The sequence below is a fragment of the Panthera tigris genome, chromosome B3 (assembly GCF_018350195.1).
Source record: "Panthera tigris isolate Pti1 chromosome B3, P.tigris_Pti1_mat1.1, whole genome shotgun sequence".
Taxonomy (NCBI): domain Eukaryota; kingdom Metazoa; phylum Chordata; class Mammalia; order Carnivora; family Felidae; genus Panthera; species Panthera tigris.
In genome coordinates, this window is record NC_056665.1 from 115,103,721 (window position 1) to 115,120,949 (window position 17,229).

The 17,229-nt window shown below is 46.3% G+C and overlaps 1 protein-coding gene across 5 annotated transcripts in view; it reads right to left on the bottom strand.

Annotated features, from left to right (window-relative positions):
- The window catches only part of SLC8A3 (solute carrier family 8 member A3), a 145,294-nt gene that overhangs the window by 18,866 nt on the left and 109,199 nt on the right, over nt 1-17,229 (bottom strand). The window contains exon 1 of one of the 5 annotated variants that reach the window (XM_042990011.1): nt 126-137. The exons of the other annotated variants lie outside the window; for them this stretch is intronic. The gene's annotated coding sequence lies outside the window, so the exon portion shown is untranslated. Of the gene's footprint in view, nt 1-125; nt 138-17,229 lie in introns of those variants that run through there. 5 annotated transcript variants of the gene reach the window in all.

Below are 17,229 nucleotides of genomic sequence, written 5' to 3' on the forward strand. Positions count from 1 at the left end.
AAGGAACGTGAACCAGAGAGGTAGAAGAAAGGGGAAGAGAAGACAAATGGATTGGAGACAGGAAGAACCAGAAGAGGAGGGAAGAGAAGAATGTTAACGTTAGTGTGGAGGACAGGGTACTACACCTTTCTGAAAACTCATATCCACCATGCGGGGGCCCATCATCTCAATGAAGTAATTCTTGTTTTTCTCATACGCCTCATCATCAATTACCTTGATGTGAATTGTTTTGCTGTGGATGGAAAAATAAGTATCATAAGCAAGGAGCACAGTGGGGGGCCAGCCAGCTGGGAGAAGGAACAGGAAGAGAATGAAAACAGTGAAAAGATCCAGAAAGGTCAAAGTGTGTCCCCAACACCACGAGGGCACAGAGGAGAGGGGCTGCCCCAGACCCCCTTCCAGGCTCACTGGGCTCCTCTTAGGCTTTGTGTGGCTTCGTGGCATGGTCAGACTCGAAGACTGGAAAGTCAAAAGTTTGGGGTTCTAATCTGAGATACGCCACGTAACCCTGGACAAATAACGTAACTGATACACAAACAGGCTAAATAATGCTTACAGCATCCCAGGGCAGTCGTCAGAGCACTGAATTAAAGATATATCACAGCTCAAGCACTTAGGTCCTCTGTAGTGTTTGTTTCCTTAGCCCTCTTGCTTTGAGGACAAGAGAGAATTTTTTTTTTTAAGTTTTTGACTTTTGAAATGAGCAGGTGTTGCTCTGAAAGGCTCATGTTATAGAAAGGACACGGATGGAGGGGCACGTTGGCCTGTGGGAGTCTTGCCTGGAAATAGAAGGACTTTTCCCTTTCTCTGTGGCAGTGACTACCACGGGGAAGCCAGGAGGGCCATGTGGCTCAAGTCACGCATTCTGGTAATTCATAACTGGGTGCAGAAACTACAAGTCTACCTGCAAATGAACCCTGCAGCCCCAGGGGTGCGCTGACTGGATCACATTAACTCTAGGACGATCCGAATCACGGCTGCCTTATAAATCCTACAGTGATTTTGTGACTAACACAATTATATTGTTTTTATGTTAAAAGATGTTTCATTAATTTAAACATTGAAAAATATAAAGCAATTTTAGTAGTCCTGATTTGCATTTTTCTCTTTTCTTTTCTCTCCCTCCCCCTTCCTTCCTTCCTTCCTTCCTTCCTTCCTTCCTTCCCTGTTTCTCTTTTTTTCTTTCTTTCTTTTTCTTTCTTTCTTTCTTTCTTTCTTTCTTTCTTTCTTTCTTTCTTTCTTTCTTTCTTTCTTTCTTTCTTTCTTTCTTTCTCTTTCTTTTTCTATTACTAAAAGCTTTAAAAACAAAGATGGACCTGGGCCTCTCCCAACCTTTGCTTAATAATGGGGACATTCAGGACCAGACTCCACTTGAGGCCTTTCGCAGAGGGTATGGGACACTGGTGGAGGGGCGCGCATGCTGCTGAGTCTCCCCTCAGCAGCGGGATGAAGGGATGCACACAGGAGCCCCTGGGCATGCGCTCTCTCAGACTTGGGGAGCCCGAGGCCTGCCCTTTGTTGAGGAGGCTGAGGCCTTCAGCACCTGCCTTTATTTTCATATAAAGTAGGAATATCTTTATACTCTGACTTGGGACAACCTCTCTGCTCTCCCAAGCTTTCCTGAGTCACTGTTAAGAGTGCTGGATGTCTACAGAGCTTCCTCTGTCCACATTGTGGATCCTACAGAAACAAATGTAGGTCTGTTGTTCCTGAAGTGAATTAATAGCAGTTACTAATACATCCTGGCCCCCGCCAGCCCACTGTTTCAAAATCAAAGACTCCAAACCCACACCCATCCCTATCCCATACAATCCTGGCTAGCCACCACAGAAAGCATGAACGTTCAAGCTCTGAGAGGCCTCTTTGGCCTTTCTTCCTTGAGAGCAGCGGCACTGGTATTAGAGACGAGGACCTGAGATCAAATCCAGCCTCCAATTCTCACTAGCCGGGTGACCTTGGACAACTTGCTAAGGCTCTTCAAGTCTCATACGTAAAGCAGAGTACAAGCATCTACTTCAGAGCGTTCTTTTTTTTTTTTTAATATGAAATTTATTGTCAAACTGGTTTCCATACAACACCCAGTGCTCATCCCAACAGGTGCCCTCCTCCATGCCCATCACCCACTTTCCCCTCCCTCCCACCCCGATAACGCATGTGAAGTGCTTGGTGGGGTGCATGATCCTTAGTAAGTGTTTACTAAATAGCAACTATTATTCCTTAAAAGTAATATGACCCCAATTTGATGTCTGAAAGTATTATATCTCCAATCATTAAGGCAGAAAATAAGGGGAAATCAATACATAGAACTGGTGACCCAAGACATGGAACAGGTTGGAAAGAGAAGTCAGGTCAAGAAAGGACTGGCTAATACAGGATGATCGACCCCAAATGAGCTCTTAGAGGGGCTTGTAATGTCAAGGGTGAGAGCACAGATACTGACTCACATTTTTCAAATTGTGGCCTTGTCAGCAACAAGCTCTGGGCTGGACAGACCACACGTCATAAGACACTGCGCTTGTGATTTTTAGTGAACGGATAAAATAGAATAAGAGATGCCATCGACAACTCAGTGGAAGACAGGGCAATGAGGACAGACATTAGTGGTGGCATAAGGAAGTGAGGGTAGCTGGCTGGGGCCACTGGCTGGAGGGTGTAGTGAGGGGAGGAGACGGGGTGTGAGACGCCCTCACTGAGATCAGTCATGGGGAAGGCATCACATCTGTTTGGAGTTAAGGCATTACCTTGCCTGGAAGCATGAGAAATCTCTTCCAGCTCTAGAAAACCAAGTAAGCTCTCGGTTCTGCCCAACCCAAATGAAGCCACAAGAACATTTAAACTGAGTGAGAATCACCAGCCAGGTCTTGAGTTCTCTTTCCAGGCGTGTTCTTCCTCATTTCAGTCAACAGCAACATCGTCTATCCAAACCTGGGATCACCCCTGATCCCTTCCTTTTCCTCACCCTTCCCTCTCGACCCCACCTCAACCCTAATACATCTGCCACCATCTTTCTCTCTGCTACCAAGACCTAGAGCAAAACAACATTGCCTCTCCCTTGAACTTGGTAATAGCCTCCTAAGAGAGATCCCTGCCTTTGCCGCTTCCCTCAATTCCTAACCCCATAACAACCCAGGATTGTCCATTAAAAATGCAATCTGGGGGCGCCTGGGTGGCTCAGTCAGTTAAGCGGCCGACTTCGGCTCAGGTCATGATCTCACGGTCCGTGAGTTCGAGCCCCACGTCAGGCTCTGTGCTGACAGCTCAGAGCCTGGAGCCTGTTTCAGATTCTGTTTCCTCTCTCTGACCCTCTCCTGTTCATGCTCTGTCTCTCCCTGTCTCAAAAATAAATAAAAACGTTAAAAAAAAACTAAAAAAAAAAAAAATGCAATCTGAGTCCCATCACACCCTTGTAATTGGAATAAATACAAAGTCCTTATCATGGTCTATAGTATCTTAGATCATCAGCTGCTGGTGACCTCTATGATTCCATTCATAACGTTCTCCCCTTGCTTGTGAGACCCAGATACACTGGTCTTTCTTCCTGTTCCTTCAATTTTTAAAAAAAATTTTCTACGTGTATTTATATTTGAGGGGGGACGAGGGGCAGAAAAAGACAGAGACAGAATCCAAAGCAGGCTGTGGGCTCTCAGCTGTCAGCACAGAGTCCGATGCAGAGCTCAAACTCACAAGCCGTGAGATCATGACCTGACCTGAAGTCGGATGCTTAACCAACTGAGCCACCCAGGTGCCCCTGCTTCTGTTCCTTAAATCAAGCCCCTTCCCACTTTGGGCATCGTCCTTGCTTGTTCTCTGTGCCTGGGTCTGTCCTTACCCTCAACCTTTGGGTCTCCACGTAAGCATGGAAGGCCTAGGAGAGGCCTTCCACGGCCATGTGACCTTCTTCAGTATCTTTCCTCCCCATCGTCTCTACCTCCCCGCCACAGGTCACTTTCCCTCGTGTCCCACGTGCTTGTTTCCTCCAGTGCACTAATCACAGCCTGAAGTTAGCTGGTTAGTTTGTTAACTTACTTGCCCACAGTCTGTCCATACTGGAAGGTAAGGGCCATGGTGACAGGGAGCCTGTCTCACTTGCTGCCCCCGTCCTAGCACCCGGCACGGAGGAGGCCCTCGCTCATGACTTGCTGAGGGACTAAAGGTGGATTTCGAACACGCCTGAGAACACATCTGCCTCTTTGCAGCAAAAACTCATTAGGATCAACAACAAAAGCCTATTCTGATAGAACGCCTAAGGATTTCCAGAGGGACAAAGAGACCAGAAGCCCAATGTCATCCATCTAAACCCTCAGCTGACTAGCCCACTCCATTTGTCTGTCTATGAGAGAAGCTCTACAACAACAAGCCGGGACTGAATGCATGGGGTGAGGCTGGGCAGGGCTCTGACCTGCCCGCCCTGCTTCTCCTTCCAACTTTCTGCTGAGGGAGGAGCCAAAGCACGTAGCACTTCCAGCTAAGACCGGGCTACACTGCTCGGAAAAGATGTCCCCGGGGGAATCTCCCACCAACAACAGAGGGATTAGGAAACCCATTTCTGGGCTGCCTGGCTGGCCTCTCAGAACATTCCTTTGCCTTGAGGACACCCAATTCCAAATCAGGCCTCTGGTCCTCAGGGTACTGCAAAGGGAAAGGCGCTCTTTAGCCACTGAGTTCCTTTAGGATGAAAGGGAGAGGAAGCAGCATTTCTTTGTTGAATGGTGAATACTGTATTGGAGGAGGGCCCTGTGGATTTGGCTTTATACAAGGAAGGAATCTAAGATAATATATACATTTACAATCTCAACACCATGGGAACTTTCTTATTTCATTCCCACGTCAGCCGAACAACATAGGTATTATTGCTTCCGCTCTAAAGAGGAGAAAACAAATTCTCAGAGAGGTTAAGTAACTTTCCCAGAGTCACACAGCTCGTACCCAGCAGAACTGGGATTTTAGCACATGTACCTTATTACTCCAACAGTTTGTTTCCTACAAGCAAGCAGGTGGATCAACTCTGGATGCCAGCTCTGAGCTGTGGCCACAGTGAGGAACCACAGAGGTCTCCCATTTAAATTCAGGCGGCAGGTGAGAATTAAGGTTAACACGCGGATCTGCATTGCGTTGGTGAGTAGGTGGCTTCCTAACCCTTTGGCCTCCCTTGCTAGAAGTAGTCTCTAAATAGTCTCTGACTTGGTGACTTCTTCCCTTCTGATTTCTACTAAATGACTCTTCACCGCATCGAGAAGGGTCCTTTTTCATCGTTTCTAAATGTATCCTGGCTGCTCCAGGCCAGCTAATGCTCAGAAAGCTTCCTTGAGCCGGGGCTGTGGGACAGAGCTGACCGTGGACCTTTCAGCTTTTCTGGGGCAGCGTTCAGAAGCCTCACATCTCTGTGTTGAGATATTTTAAGTCTTCTTTCTCTCTCTAGTTGGGCACCAGAGCAGACCCCTCCTCTTCCCCTGGCAGGTTCCTGGCCCTGATTTGGGGCAGAAAAGCCCCTCCCATTTCCAACCATACCCTGACAGCCCAACACTGACATTCCCCTCACCCTTACCAAGGTCTGGGGGAAGATTCCTCGTCACATGAAAAGGTTTAGGGTGCCCTGATTGATTTCCTCTTGAAAACAGGTGTCCATAGGGTCCCCAAAACAGTGCTTCTCAAATTTTGATGTGCCTATGCATCATCTGGGATCTTGTTAAAATGCAGATTCGGATTCAGTAGGTCCAGGGTGTGCCTGAGATCCTGCATTTCTAACAAGCAACCAGTACACCCCCATGCTAGTGTCGGTCTAGGGCCCAAGACTCCTTGGAGAAGTCTCTCTGATTCTATTAAAAACTTTGGGAAAATAAGAGAGCTTCTCAAATGTTAGTGCCAGTCAGGGAGAAGGAGGCTGGAATCAAAGGCTAGCGTTTCAGCCAAAGGCTGGAGTTATCAGGTCCATTTTGAGACCACATTTTGAAGGGGAAACTGGAGTGCACCCAGAGTAGGGTGACTAGTATGGTGAAGGGTCTAGAAACCAAGTTTCAAATTAATTTACTAATATTTATATGGTGCTCGCCTCATGCCAGGCACTGTCCTATTCAGACACTTTACTTATATTAGTAAATTAATCCTCACGACAAACCCGTAAGATAGGAACGTGCCAGGTAAGGTGCTCTTCTCTCTGCGTGTACTATCTCATTGAATGTTGACCATAACCAATGAATTAGATACTATTTTTATCTCTATTTTATAGCTGAAGACCTGGACGCTCAGAAAAGTTAAGAGACTTGCCCAAGGCCATAGCTAAATAAGGGGCAGACTTGGGATTTGAACTCAGTGTGGGTCTCAAGACTGTGCTTCTAAATGAGGTCTGATGTGTGGACCCATAGGAGAGAGGTCTGTTGCAGAAGATGACACCACTCCAAATGATTCTGGGGCTGTCACAAATACTGTTTCCAAAGCACCGAGGCCGTTGGCAGGGAGGCAGGCTTCGACTCTACCAAGCATCATCACATCAATATGATGAACTGGCTTATAAGGGAGTGGCTGCCCCATTCCTGGTGGTATTAAAAAGTAGGTTGGTGACCATGCATGAAAATGGTCATGGAAAGGACTCCTGCATGCTATAGAAAGTCAAGTAGATGACCTGTAAAGGTCCATACCCAGTGGTATACTGGTAAACCAGCTGTCTGGGGGAGAAAAAAAAAAAAAAAAATAGGAACTCTGATTTGTGGCATACGCCTTCCATAGTGTAAATACTCCCACTGTAGTCAATTTCAAGCTACTAAGTTTTAATAAGCAACTTGCAAAATTCCCAAACATTTAACGATAAGCTCTTATGAACTAGTAGGATTTCGTTCCAGCACACGACTGACAGTGTCAGAGTCTACTAAAATGTTTAAGAGATGTTAGGATGACAAAAGGTGGTTCTGATTGATTTACAAAAGATTTTACCCATGCTAGTGGCTCCTCAAAACGGGTAACTATCTGATAAAGTAAGGTATGAGTGGGTTTATTCAAACAAGCCTTTGGAAAAAAGACTCGAAGATTTGGCTTTTAAACGAAATCTTGCCATTTACACTGACGTGGATGGAGCTAGAGTGTATTATGCTAAGCGAAACAAGTCAGAGAAAAACAAATACCATATGGTTTCATTCATACGTGGAATTTAAGAAACAAGACAGATGAACTATAGGAGGGGGGAAAAAGAGAGGGAAACAAATCATAGGAAACTCTTAATGAGAGAGAACAAAGGGTGGATGGAGGGAGATGGGTGGAGGGATGGGCTAGCTGGGTGATGGGTACTAAGGAGGGCACTTGTTACGATGAGCACTGGGTGTTGTATGTAAGTGATGAAAGACTGAATTCTACTCCTGAAACCAATATTGCACTGTATGTTAACTAACTAGAATTCAAAAATTTGAGAACAGAGATTTGGCTTTTAAAAGGAATGTGGGTGGGTGAGGAAGCTGTGGTAGGTCAAATTTCTAAAAGTTCCATTGAAGATGTTCTGTCCTAATCCCTGGAACCCATGAATAAACTCTGGCAAACTTCCATAATGTTATATGATATAGTATATTATATAGCACAGTTGAAATATCACTCCCATAATGTTATATGATATGGTATATTGTTGACCTTAGGGGCACCTGGGTGGCTCAGTCGGTTAAGCGTCCGACTTCGGCTCAGGTCATGATCTCACGGTCCGTGGGTTCGAGCCCCGCGTCGGGCTCTGTGCTGACAGCTCAGAGCCTGGAGCCCGTTTCGGATTCTGTGTCTCCCTCTCTCTCTGACCCTCCCCCATTCATGCTCTGTCTCTCTCTGTCTCAAAAATAAATAAACGTTAAAAAAATTTATTGTTGACCTTAAAATAAGGAGATTATCCAGGTGGGCCTGGTTCCATCACATGGGCCCTTAAAAGCAGGGAGCTTTCTCTGGCCCAAGAAGAAGGGGAAGCCAGAGATTTGAACCATGAGAAGGACTCAACACATTGTTTCCAGTTTAAAGATGAAGGGTGTCACATGAGCGGGAATGCAGGTAGCCTTCAGCAGCAGAGTCGTCCCTGAATGACAGCAAGGAATGAGACCTTCAGGCTCAAAGCCCCAAGAAATAGGATTCTGTCAACAACCTGAGTGAACTTGGAGGCAGGCATTTCCTCAGAGCTTCTAGACAGGAGCCCAATTCAGCCAACATCTTGATTTCAGCCTTGTGAGACCCTGAGCAGAGAACTTAGCCACACAGTACCAGAACTTCTGAACTACAGAACTGTGAGATACTAAATGGATATTGTGTTAAGCCTCTCAGTTTACGGACAACGTGTTACACAGCAATAGACAAGGAATATGGGAGGCTTGCTTATTTTACAAAGTCAGGAACTGAGCCAAATGATCTCTTGAAACTGTCTTACTGTATCTATTTTGTAATCAGAATACTTTGTCCTGATGGCAGGGACACTGCTAGGCTCTACAGCACCTTTGTACAAAATGGAGAAAAGATACAGCCCTGGAGATACACAGCCTGGCAAGGGCAGGGCGCCTTCCTCTGGCTTGCATAGCCACACATGATGCTGGGCTTGGCATGGAGAGAACTGGTTGGATTTTTAGCCTCCATTCAAGGGTCTTTATGCAATGCACAGCCTGCACAACTGTAAGCAGCAGCCCTGCTTGGCAGACTCTTGTGTGATTCACTCACTACTCCACACACATGCCGGAACCAACAGCCACATGGGACAGGCTGAGGCACAGAGATGGATTTCGCTGAAGAACTTACTACAACTTGTGGGGCGGGTGGTCAAGTGGGTGGGAGGGTGGGCAGGCAGGGAGGTACAAATTGGGAGGGAGGGGGTTTGGGTGTGCACGGAGGAGCATGCACATGATCTCTGTTCTTTGGCATCTATTCTGGACCCTTCCAAGCTGCTTGTAGCTTCTTTATAGCTATGACTACCTGAGCTGATCAGAGAAAACCCACAAAGATACAGCTTCCCCTGGGCAAAACTGCAGGAACATTTTGTCTCCACTTTTAGTTAACTCGTGACTGCTGGGCATGTCCATGGGCACAGAACCACAAGTCTGATGATTTGGTGGTCATTCTGTCCATTCTGGAATGTCTGGGCTCATAACTGAGAACTGTAGCTCATGACTGATTCACTTGCTCTCCCAAATATCCACTTCCCCAATGCCTGAAGAGCTTCTTACCTGTGGCTAAAGGGAAAAGCACATCCGAGATGACTGTATGATTACAGATCTAGGCTTTAGGATATGGTCAGAGGCAAAGTGGTACCAAAAATCCCCAAAGGGCCCACTCACTCTGTTTCCCAAAGGTCAGGGCAAAGTGATGGAACTTTTATTTCTTAGAAAAAACATTTTTTTAATGTTTATTTATTTTTGAGAGAGAGAGAGACAGAATCTGAAGCAGGTTCCAGGCTCTGAGCTATCAGCATAGAGCCTGGCGCACGGCTCGAACCCACAAGCTGTGACATCACGACCTGAGCTGAAGTGGGATGCTTAACTGACTGAGTCACCCAGGCACCCCAGAAAAGCAGTCTTCTAAAATAGGCATCCTTTCTTCTGAAAGCTGTCATGCCTTGTAGGGCAGCTCTACGGTAGAAAATATTTTACATAATAAATTTTTATTCTCTCCATTCTTTCATAGAGGATAAAGACTGAACCCTTCATCCCAGGAATTGAAAGCTCTCTGTAGTGTCCGTCCATCCATCCATCCATCCATCCATCCCTTTATCTTCTCACACTTCCCCACACAAATTCTACACTTCAATTCTCCTCATTATGCTCAAAACATGCCATGCTTCTCCTCACCCTGGAGATATTCCTTCTTCTCTCCCTTTCTCCCTTCCTTCCTCCATCCATCGCTCTATGGACCCATCTATTCATCCATCCATCCATCTATTCCTTCATAACGATAACACTGAATAATGAAACCACTTAATGAAGCTGCATTAAACTGTATAATAAAATACTTCACTCAGCAAGTATTTATTAAGCACCTAATGCATGTCAGACATGATTCTCAAGCAAGAATTTCTGCCTTAAGAGTTCTGTGTAATGGGAATTAACCAAATGATTACAGTAAAATGTGATCAGTGTGACGATAGGGGAAAAATAGAGCTGAGGAAGCACATGGTCTAGAATGGCCTCACCAGAGGAAGGGGTATTTCAGCAGAGTCCTGAATGAAGATTCAAGTTGGTTTGGCCAAGAGGAGGAGAAAGAGTCTTCCAGAGAGAGGAGATGCCATGTGCAAAGGCTTGGTGATGAAAATATTCATGGTGGCTTCAAGGTGATGAAATGAATTCAGTTTGGCTAAAGCACCAAGAGTGAGAGGGAGGAAGTGGGAATTGATGAGTCAGGAGAGAAGGCAAGGTCAAGGACATAGAGGGCCCTATGAGCCACATTAGGGAGTCTGGGATAGCCTGCCCTCCTCTCTACCTATCTAGGTTCCCCTTATTCCATTAAATATTACCTAGGTACCGCCTAGATCTGGAGGAGGCTCTTGAATATCCAGCCCATGCTGGGTTCTAATGTTCTGACTATTGCACTAGACTAATCATGTATTGCCTGATGCATTTCCTGGCAGCCTCACAAGTAATTATCTTGCCTCCCGAGCTAGGCTGGATTTCCAGGGCTCGGAATATGTCCTGCTCCCACCTCCTTCTTTGGTTCTTCTTCAGGGCTTAGCTCAGGTCTGGGTACAGAGTTCCAAAATGCTTGCTGGATAGATGGCTCCTGATTTATCCATCCATCCATCCATTCACCTGTTAGAGAAGGCAATTAAATAGACATGAGGAGGAGGAGAGAAAGGAGCATAACACACAGACAACTTCCAGGCACCACCTGGTCTCTGCCCAGACACAGCCCCATCTCCCTTATATCAACCCCTTTTGCAGTGTAGCACAGATTGATAGGCAGAAGATACAGGCTACAGAGACCTGCCCAACTTTGGATCATGCACACTTAAGAAAGTTATGCACACGTATCCACTAGTAACCCTGAGGCTATTATATCATTACAATACCATTTGCATTGTGGTTTGGCCTCCCACCCCCACCCAGCGGGTTGTGCTTAGGAGGCTCATGGGAAGATGACACAAAAGGTTGGAAGGGAAGAAACCAAGGCAGATTCAATGGTGGAGCAATGATAACAAAATGGAGGAGAGGAGACCCCCCCCAAAAAAAAACAACCCATAAAAGAACACAATGAGAAACTCTGCAAGCTGCCACCCGCCCTAAGGTCAGCAAGCTTCTCTGCTTCTGGAGTGTACTATCGCTTTCTGCTAAATAAAAAATCATTTGCAGGGCACTTGGCTGGCTCAGTTGGTTAAGCATCAACTCTTGATTTCGGCTCAGGGGACAGCAAGGAGCCTGCTTGAGATTGTGTGTCTTCCCCTCTCTCTGCCCCTCCCCAGCTTGCACACATGCTCTTTATCTCTCTCTCAAAATAAATAAACTTTATGTATTTTTTTTATTTTTAAAATTTTTCTTCGACATTTATTTATTTTTGAGAGACAGAGCGTGAGTGGGGGAGGGGCAGAGAGACAGGGAGACACAGAATCCGAAGCAGGCCCCAGGCTCTGAGCTGTCAGCACGGAGCCCGACGTGGGGCTTGCACCCACGAACTGTGAGATCATGACCTGAGCTAAAGTCGGACGCTTAACCGACTGAGCCACCCAGGTGCCCCAAAATAAATAAACTGTCAAACAAACAAATAAAAACCCTTTGCTACTTTAATTCTCTGTTGAGTCTCTTGACTGAATTCTTTCCTTGGAGAAGACCAGGACTAAGGAATCCTACCACCCACCACCCCCGGGAACACAGCCACTCATTATTTATCACAAGCATGTTCCTGCTCTCATGAATCTTACACTCTTGTGATGTGAACGTGCACAGAAAACATCCCTTTTGCTGCTTCCCTTTGCTTGTGTGGAATCTCCACAAGGTAGGGGGTGCTATTCAGCTCTAGGAAATGTACTATCTCGATAGAGGAAATCAGCTTACTCACGTGCCTCAGGCAGCCCCAGGTCAGTCTTGCTTTGACCATATCACAGACCTCAAGGAGGCTCCTAAGCTTGACTACTTCTCACGGCCACCAGGCAAAGATGACAGCGTGTGGGTGTGTGTGCGCGCATGCTCGCATACTGGGAAAATTAATGTGCTCGTGCATTGTCCAATTACAAGAGTGCTCTCATCTCTTGAAGTCGTGAGACAGATTTCTCTCCCTCTTCGCTGTGCTGTGGCGGGGAGTGCTTCATGTTCCTGATTGTGCGTGTGTGCAGGTGAGTGGGAGCATGATGGGGTGGAGTGAGGGTTAGGAAGTTCCACTGTAAGGGGGAGAATTTGGCCTTCCTGAAAGTAGTCTCTGTAAGGGCCTTGCCCAGTTACTCTCACGAACTGTGAGATCATGACCTGAGCCACAGTCGGATGCTTAATGACTGAGCCACCCAGGCGCCCCAGGGATCTCATTTTTTAAGAATGATTCTGATCCGGGGTGCCTGGGTGGCTCAGTCGGTTGGGCGTCTGACTTCGGCTCAGGCCATGATCTCACAGTTCGTGAGTTCGAGCCCCGCGTCAGGCTCTGTGCTGACAGCTTGGAGCCTGGAGCCTGCTTCAGATTCTGTGTCTCCCTCTCTCTGCTCCTCCCCCACTCATGCTCTCTCTCTCTTTCTCTCAAAAATAAATAAAGCTTAAAAAAAAAATGATTCTGATCCAAGCAGAAAAGAGAGAAGACTATATTGTATGGACATGAAACTTCAGATCCAAGAAAAACCTTCTAGTAATTAGGAAGAAAGAAGGGCTGGTTTCTAAGGACCTGAGTCAAACATTGTCAAAGCTCCTTACGTCCTCCTTAATTCCCTGTCCACTAGAGCACATATAAAGTCCATACTGTTGGTGGATAATTTCTAGAGATCCCAGTGAATAACAAGTTCTGGGAAGATTACCGTCCCCGGGCTGGGGGGAGAAAATCCTTCAATTAGAGACTTAACTACATGGAAGATCAGCTTATTCTACAGACATTTTCTTGACTGAATCAATCAGGGACTAAACTAAGGCGAAGCCGCAGCCTTGAACAACGGCGGTGGCTCTGTTCACACACAAGGCAGCGGGAATGCCGCCCCCTGGGGTTGTGCAGTGTAGCAGCGGCTCTGGGTGAGGAAACAGCACACCGGTGACATGTCAGCCATTGTCACCGTGTGAGTGTATTGTGTTGTGGGTCCCAAAGGAGTTGTTAGAAATTTCTGCCTGTAAGACTTCTGAATGAACTGTTTTCCAGTTCACTGGAAAGGGCTCTTCCCTTCTTCTGCCAGCCAAATGGCAAATTCTTATTTTGTACCACACAGAGGCAAAATGGGGCCCAGGCCGTCAAGGTTGGGAGCCAGAGGGCCTGAGTCCCAGCTCCATCTCAGCTGCAGGAGTGCTGAGCACTGTGTCCCCTGCTCTGATGTGACAACCTAGCCTGCTGCTAATTTCACAGAACCTGGCGATCTTGTCGGGAACGTAGTAGGCAAACTTCTTGGAGGACAGAGTCTAAAGGCAGAAGCTAAGATTTTCACAAGGGTAAGGGGAATAAAAATCCTATTTGCTTTGTGTTTAAAGCTCTGACATTCTGCTGATGGTCAACAGAAGAGGCTGATACAGAATAGAGAGTAACAGATCCAGGACCAGGACCGGGGCGGGGAGGCGGGGGGGAGGGCAAGTGAGGCATGGTGCAGAATTTAAGGGTACGCCAAACCCTTGATCAGCAATCAGATAAGTGGTAGTTTTTTTTTAAACTTTATTTATTATTGAGAGACAGAGAGAGACAGAGCATGAACGAGGGAGGGTCAGAGAGAGGGAGACAGAATCGGAAACAGGTTCCAGGCTCTGAGCTGTCAGCACAGAGTCCAATGTGGGGTTCAAACTCACAGACTGTAAGATCACGACCTGAGCCGGGGTCGGACGCTCAACCGACTGAGCCACCCAGGTGCCCCTGGATAAGTGATATTTTAATGCACCGTTTTAATTTATTTATTTATTTATTTGTTTTTTATTTTTTTAATATGAAATTTATTGTCAAATTGGTTTCCATACAAACACCCAGTGCTCATCCCAACAGGTGCCCTCCTCCATGCCCATCACCCACTTTCCCCTCTCCCCTGCCCCCCCATCAACCCTCAGTTTGTTCTCAGTTCTTAAGAGTCTCTTATGGTTTGGCTCCCTCCCTCTCTTTTTTTTTTCCTTCCCCTCCCCCATGGTCTTCTGTCAACTTTCTCAGGATCTACATAAGAGTGAAAACATACGGTATCTTTCTTTCTCTGTATGACTTATTTCACTTAGCATAACACTCTCCAGTTCCATCCATGTTGCTACAAAGGGCCATATTTCATTCTTTCTCATCGCCATGTAGTACTCCATTGTGTATATAAACCACGATTTCTTTATCCATTCATCAGTTGATGGACATTTAGGCTTTTTCCACAATTTGGCCATTGTTGAGAGTGCTGCTATAAACATTGGGGTACAAGTGCCCCTATGCATCAGTACTCCTGTATCCCTTGGGTAAATTCCTAGCAGTGCTACTGCTGGGTCAGAGAGTAGGTCTATTTTTAATTTTTTGAGGAACCTCCACACTGTTTTCCAGAGCGGCTGCACCAATTTGCATTCCCACCAACAGTGCAAGAGGGTTCCCGTTTCTCCACATCCTCTCCAGCATCTACAGTCTCCTGATTTCTTCATTTTGGCCACTCTGACTGGCGTGAGGTGATACCTGAGTGTAGTTTTGATTTGTATTTCCCTGAGGAGTGATTTAATGCACCATTTTTCAAAGTCAGAATTAATCCAAAAGTCCACGACGAACAAAATATCGCAATCCACTTGCAGGACCCACCTCACCTTGACCCTGATCTACCCTAGTGGTCATTGGGTGCCTTCTGGTGTGACGGAGAGAATGTCAGATTGAGAAGCAAAAGACTGGAGTCTGAGTTCAACGGCTTAACTTACTGCCCTATCTTTACTGCTTTTTCCCTAGCCATCCACGCTCTCTGCGCGTATCCGAGGGCAAGAGGCCTCATTTCTCTCCTGGGATTTTTTTGTGGGTCATGATACGAGCGGAAAAACACAACCCTTGCTTTTGGAAACTGCGAGTCCCACTCAACTCAGTGTGTATGTATGTGCGTGTGATGTCAAGTAGGGCTCCTACTTCACTCTCCGGAGCTAACAGCTTTAGGCTTCCGGGAAGCCAGCCAACTTCCTCAACCTTTCAGAGTCCATCACTTCATCACAGCTCCCCCTCACCTGTCCTTCCTTAGCTGAGGAAGCACCTGCCCTGTGGGACAGGCCGGACCTCCACAGCGCTCCCTATTTTTAGACAATAGGGAAGGACTGGGGGCGGGGGGAGGGTGGAATGCCTTCTCTGAGAACATTGCCTTTGCACTGGGCTCTGGACAGATGGCGGCCAGCTCTCTGTGGCCCCCGCTTCTGCCTCCCTGACCTTGTCGGTCCTGGTCCACTTTTCCTCTCTGCCATTCCGCCCAACGCAAACCACCGTCACATCTGGCTGGGACCTTTGCAATAGCCATCCAACCCAACTCTCTGTTTCCATTCCTCTTGCCCTGTTGCAGTCCATTCTCCCCTCTACAGCCAGAATAAACTGTTACAAATTTATTACAGAAAATCATAACATTCCCTCCTTAAACCTTCAGTAAGTTCCCCTTGCACTCAGCATAAAATTAAAATTGCATAATGTAGCCCATGAGTTCTGAGACACCAGCATACTCAAAATCATCTAGAGGGCTAGATAAAACACAAAATGCTGGGTTCCATCGCCAGAGTTTTGGATTCAGGAGGTCTGAGTCAGGGTCCAAGAATTTGCATTTCAAACAGGTTCCCAGGCAATGCTAACCGCTGGGCTTCCTGCTCCAAAACCACACTGAGAACCTAATCAAGCCTGCAAAACTCAACCTTGCTTCCCCACAGCTCACCTTCTACCGTTCTTCCTCCAAGACAGTTGATACTCTATCCTAGCTGTGTTTGCCTTCTGCTTTCTCAAACCCATCAACCTCATTCCTGCTCCAGGGCCTTTGCAATAGCCGTTTCCTCTGCCTGGAGCTTTCCTCCTCCAGATATTCAGCTTAATGTTACTTCCTTGTCCACCCAGTGTGACTGGCTCTCCAGCTACTACCCATCAAATCACCCTGTTTTGTTTCTATCTTGTTTAGTTATTTGTTTATCTGTATATGGCCTGTTTCCCTCAACCTAATGCAAGTTCCATGAGGGCAAAAACTGTGACCATCTGATTTACCAGCACCTAAACTATCTTTGGCACATAGATGGTACCCACTATATGTTTGTTTGTTCAGTGAATGAATGGATGAATGAATGAATGAATGAATAATGGATACTACCAAGTGGGGGAGCCAGAATTTGAGCCAAGGACTGACTGCAGAGCCTATACCCTTAACACTTCCCATGTGATGACACTCATCCAAGTGCTGTGGCAGAGCTAAGGCTGGTCTCCCTGACTCCATTCTTGCCCATACAACTCAGTTCCCTTCAGAGCACAGACACTGGGATATTCTTATGAAAAGGTCACTTTAATCACTCTCCTTTCCCTTCCCAAGCAAGTCTAAACTCCCTTCCTGGCCTTCAACACATGCATGAAAGGAGTCACCTTGGCTAGAACCTGGCTCTGCTGTCACTTCAATTACTCAGTCATGACTTCATTTGAGTATATTCTCCATTGTTCCTTCCGGTGACTGATGCCATGAAAATAATCATTCATTCTGTCATTTAGTGGTTCAGAGCGTGGGCCCTACGGTCAGAGATACAGTAAAATCTTAGATGGCAAGTAACTTGTTCTGTGAGTGTTTCGCAAGACCAGCAAACATTTCTAATAAACTTAAACTTGATAAACGAGCCATGTCCTGCAACAGAAGTAGTACATGACACCGAATGTCACATGATCATAAATGAACCAATGGTTCTCTCTCTCTTGCTGCAGGATTGTGGGTGATCATCAATGCAATGTCACATTTCCACAAAATCCTCAAAAGAAGGCAAGACCAAGTGTCATTGGATAAGTTCCTTGTTAAAGTTGCATGAAAAGAAAGATCCCTTTGAGCCAATAGATAGCAGTGATTCCGTGACAGTGAAAGCTGTCCTACCCACAATCCCTCCTGTCTCTTGTCTCTCTCACACCAGCCACGAAGGTTTTCAAAGGTAAGTACGGCTAATTTATTTTTCTTTATATTTTGTATTATATTACAGTATT